Raw genomic sequence first — 5,433 nt, forward strand, 5'->3', positions numbered from 1 at the left:
TCCTTTATTCAGACCTAACAAGAACAGAGAAGAGTTGGTTAGCAGTTTGATGTAAAGATATACTTGATATAATATTTATCAGTTTAGAAAGAATTAGGTTAAATTCCCATCTTAGAAATTCTCTGCTCATTAGAAACAGATTAACCAATATTAGTAATTGTAAAAGACTTACAGAATAGCCACCCTCAGAACTGAAGCTCCTCATTATAAAGAAGGTCAGTCTTGCCATATGTGGTAGTGATTTTCAAGAAAATATATGACTTACTTCAAGGATTTGGATTGTTTCTTTATTCTTACATTCCTTCATAAATATACATATGTTTGTTATTGAATTCTTTTCATAATGTCTTTTTCATTAATTTTCTTGAAAACATATTCTCAAAAATAAACTTTGTATCTGATAGATAGCTTAATGTTTTAAATCCCATTTGCCATTTCCATATACTTAAATTCCTCTGAACATTTACATTTAGTACTAATAGGTGACCTGGAATGCCCTCATTTCTTCTGTTTTTGGTTATTTTTACACTGTGCAGATTTCTTAACATCTATGGAAAATTATACATGAGCAAAAATGTATGAGCTAGAGTAAAAGAAGTAGCATCAGGGAAGGGCTGAGAAGACTAAAGTTCAAGTCTGGAGTACAGAGAATAACCGTTTATAATGATAACAGGGTTGTCATAACCTTTTGTCTCTACTTATTTTTTGTCCTCCATAATGGAGAGCATGATGTCTGCATCTTGCATCTCTCAATGTGTGAAGGGCCAGAAGAGTCACACTAAATGCAAAATACTGTTAAACAAGGACCATTATCATTAATAAACATTTATAAGTATTAAATAAAAAAGAGTAGGACAACATTTAGTTGCTTTTCTTTTCTCTGAGAGTGTATCAGAAGACAGGATGATCAACAGATACATTCTCAAAATGTGCAAATTTCATCAGTCTCTGGTCCTTCTTTCATATTCCTTTCTTGTTTGTTTACCTTCTTAGAATCATCGAATCATAGAATAGTTTGGATTGGAAGGGACCTTTAAAGGTCATCTAGTCCACCCCCCCACCTGCAATGAGCAGGGACAGCTTCAACTAGATCAGGTTGCTTACTCTTACTGCCCTCTGAACCAGGACCTGTATTGTCTGAAGGCAGAATTCAGAATATATGAGGCTGTTTATAGTATGAACTCTTATATATGTATAAAGATATCTACAAGTATGAAAGTGTGCAACACCTGAAAAGAAGTTGGAAAAATAGAAGTGTCTCTTTTCATACACTGTCTATATTATGTTTTAATATTTTGTCTTCTGTGTTTTGGTAGTTCTGCTTAGCTCAGTCTTCATGTTTTGTGTTAAAAGATGAACTTGATTTCAGGAACTGTCTCTGGAGTCTGCAGAGACTCTTCACTTGAAGAAATTTCTTGCCCTACAGAAAGGGCAGCTTAGACCTCATGCTGGTAGTTTCATAGAGCCTCAGTTAGTTGTCCTACCTAGCAGACTGTTTCAGCACCTGTGCAAACAGAAGTCTTATAAGAACACTTGTTTTTATACTTTTCCTAATTTTCATTGTCTTTCCATCTTCCTTTCCACAGACCATTCATTTGATCTATTTCTTCTTTGTTGACTGCTTTCTGGCATGTTTCCGTTGCTTAGGATATTGGCTCACAGCTCCATTACTTTATTGGCTGTGATCGGTGGAATGGTATGAGAGCTTATTGTACCTTTCTAAATTATATAATCATAGAATCATAGAATAGTTTGGGTTGGAAGGGACCTTTAAAGGTCATCTAGTCCAACCCTCCCTGCAATAAGCAGGGACATCTTGCACTAGATCAGGTTGCTTAGAGCCCCGTCCAACCCGACCTTGAATGTTTCCAGGGATGGGGCATCTAACACCTCTCTGGGCAACCTGTTCCAGTGTTTCACCACCCTCATCATAAAAAATTTCTTCCTTATATCTAGTCTGAATCTACCCTCTTTTAGTTTAAAACCATTACCCCTTTTCCTATTGCAGCAGGCCGTATGAAAAAGTTTGTCCTTATCTTTCTTACAAGCCCCCATTAAGTACTGAAAGGCTGCAGTAAGGTCTCCCCCAAGCCTTCTTTTCTCCAGGCTCAACCCCAACTCTCTCAACCTTTCTTCACAGGAGAGGTGTTCCATCCCTCTGATCATCTGTGCTGGCAAGGAGCACGCGGCGGCAACAGTAAGTTCTGCGGCTGAGCATGAGGCAATGAGGCTAAGGGGGGATTCCTGGAGCCCAGGAAACCGGCGAACATGCCGAGAGACCTGCTGGGAGCCACCAGCTCTCGCCAGCAAGGCTGACACGGCAGGGGGCGTAGCCAGGAGCAACCATGGGAGATCTAAACATGGTGAAATCATAAGCAACACTCAGTCGTCAAGGAGCACAGCGGCAGCAATGGTAAGTTCTGTGGCTGAGCGCAAGGCGACAAGGCTAAGGGGGGGATTCCTGGAGCCCAGGAAACCCACAGACATGCCTTACAAATGAGGCTGATGTGGCGGGGGGCGTAGACAGGAGCAACCATGGGAGATTTAAACGGCCCCTAGGGAGCGTGACGAACAGGACAGGCAAACAGGGTGTGGCATGTGAGCCAGGGCATGGTGCGGCAGTTTGCACGGCAGTTCATGCAGGCAGGGCATGCAGGCAGGGCGTGCAGGCAGGGCGCTGAAGCTCTGACAGCTCAAAAGGTAAGTTCAGCCGGTGGCCATCACCCTCTCAGAAGGAGCTCAGCAATGGTCTCCACCTGGCAGAAGGCCATGTCCTCTACAACCACCAGAATGGATGTGGCAACCCAGACTGCGCTCCCAACAAACCATGCAGCCATCCAGGTCTCAGGCTGCAGGGAGTGCCAGAGCCTTTCACTCATAACAGTTGGCAGTAGTGAGAACAGCTGTGTGAGGTGTGAACAGGTGGATGATCTGCTCAGCTTGGTGGTAGAGCTACGAGAGGAAGTAGAAAGGTTAAGGAGCATCAGGGAGGCTGAGCAAGAGATTGACTGGTGGAGCCAAGCTCTGCCTCCCTGGAACAGAAACAGGAGCATGAAATAGGAAATACTCAGGATCAAGGGGACCCTGTATCCTCCCACTGCCAGGCTGAAGGCAGCAGCCTAAAGGAAATAAGTGAATGGAGGCATGGCCACGCTCAGCGCGGAAAGCGAACTCCCTCCTTGCCCACTACACCCTCGTAGGTGCCTCTGTCCAACAGGTATGAGGCTCTGGATGTGGAAGGCCAGTCAAGGGAGGATGTGGATGATAGTCCTTCTACACCAGAGGTGTCTCCAAGGTAAGAAAGACCTACCCATAGTATCACAACCACCTCCACGAGGAAGGAAAGAAGGGCTATAGTTATAGGTGACTCCCTTCTGAAGAGGACAGAGGGTCCAATATGCTGGGCAAACCTTCCTCAAAGGGAAGTCTGCTGCCTTCCTGGGGCCTGAGTTAAGGACATCACCAGGAAACTTCCCAGCCTGGTAGAGCCCTCGGACTACTACCCGTTATTGATCTTCCATGTAGGTGGAGAGGAAGATGCAACCCGTAGTCCAAAAGCAATCAAGAGAGACTTCAGGGCCTTGGGACAGTTGGTGAAGGAATCAGGACCACAGGTTATTTTTTCCTCCCTCCTTCCAGGTGTGGGCAGGAATATCAAAAGGAACAAATGGATCCAGTCCATCAATACATGGCTCCATGGCTGGTGTCATCGTCACGGTTTTGGGTTTTTCAACAATGGGATGGCCTACATGACACCAGGCTTGCTGGCATCCAACAGCATTCACCTTTCTCAAAGGGGGAAGAGGGTCTTTGCTCAGGAGCCCGAGGGGCTCATTGACAGGGCTTTAAACTACATTTGAAGGGGGAGGGGGTCAATATCAGGTTTGCCTGTGATAAGGGGTGGGATGGCACACCATAGTTAGAGGGACAGGGTACTAGCAGGGGACAGGGTGCCCTCAGCCTGTTGATCTGAGGTGTGCTGGAGACACTGCAGCACAGTCGAAGTCTTAGGGGCATGAGCAGGGGGCTCTTGAGGTAACAGGAGCCAACAGCAAAATGTCGGAGAAATTCCTCAAGGAAACCAAGGGGTGTTCCTCCAAGAAGGGGACGTGGACGGCAGCCTAGCTGAAGTGCCTCTACACCAACGCATGCAGCATGGGCAACAAACAGGAGGAGCTGGAAGCTACCATGCTGCTAGAAAGTTATGACCTAATTGCCATCACTGAAACTTGGTGGGACGAATCCCATGACTGGAGTTCAGCTATCAAAGGCTACAGGCGGTTCAGAAGAGACAGGCGAGGTAGGAGGGGCAGAGGCGTTTCCCTCTACATCAACAAGTGGATAAAATGTGAAGAACTGCCCCTGAAGAATAGCCATGAGGAGGCTGAAAGCTTATGGGTAAGAATTAGAGACCAAGGCAAGAAAGGGAACCTCATAGTTGGTGTCTACTACAGGCCGCCTGATCAAGGGGAGCCTGTTGACGAAGCCTTTTTTCTCCAACTACAGGAAGCTTTGTGCTCACAGGCTCTTGTCCTGCTGGGGGACTTCAACCACCCCGACATCTGCTGGGAAAGTAACACGACAGGGGGTCGGCAATCTAGGAGACTCCTGGAGTGCGTGGATGACAACTTCTTAAGCCAGGTAATAGATAGCCCTACCACAGCGGATGCAGTACCGGACCTGGTGGTCACCAACGCAAGTAAGCTCATCAGTGATGTCAGGATTGGAGGCAGCCTTGGCTGCAGTGATCACGCACTGGTAGAGTTCACAGTCTGGAGAGGTAAGGGTCAGGTGAAGAGTATAGTCAGGACCCTGAATTTTAGGAAAGCAAACTTTCAGCTCTTCAAAGAGTTAATCAACAGGACCCCCTGGGAAATGGCCCTCAGGGACAAGGGAGCAGAACAGAGCTGGCAGGTCTTTAAGGATGTTTTCGACAGAGCACAAGATCTCCCGATCCCCAGGTGCAAGAAATCAGGCAAGGAAGGGAAGAGGTTGGCATGGCTGAGTCATGACCTGTTGGTCAAACTAAAGGGCAAGAAGGAAATGCACAGGCAGTGGAAGCAGGGACAGGTATCTTGGGAAGGGTATAGGCACGCTGCCCGGTTGTGTAGGGATGGGGTCAGGAAGGCCAAGGCGCGGCTGGAGCTGCACCTGGCAAGGGAGGCAAAGAATAAGAAGGGCTTCTATAGGTATGTCAGCCACAAAAGAGAGGTTAAAGAAAGCGTACCGCCTCTGATGAGCAAAAGTGGCAAGCTGGTAACAACAGATGAGGAGAAGGCTGAGGTACTCAACAACTTTTTTGTCTCAGTCTGCACTGGCAGTCTCTCTCCTCACACCTCCTGAGTCAATGGACCATTTGACAGAGATCAAGGGGGCAAAGCTCCTCCCACTGTAAGTGAAGATCAGGTTCCTGATAACCTGAGGAACTTCTGC

The 5,433-nt window shown here is 46.7% G+C and overlaps 1 pseudogene; it reads left to right on the forward strand.

Annotated features, from left to right (window-relative positions):
• The first annotated feature begins 2,224 nt into the window (after positions 1-2,224).
• LOC148057252 (uncharacterized) lies at positions 2,225-3,860 on the forward strand (annotated as a pseudogene).
• Positions 3,861-5,433: the final 1,573 nt, after the last annotated feature.

This window comes from Nipponia nippon, unplaced genomic scaffold, assembly GCF_047370975.1.
Source record: "Nipponia nippon isolate SJK-2023a ecotype South Korea unplaced genomic scaffold, ASM4737097v1 scaffold_1, whole genome shotgun sequence".
NCBI lineage: Eukaryota > Metazoa > Chordata > Aves > Pelecaniformes > Threskiornithidae > Nipponia > Nipponia nippon.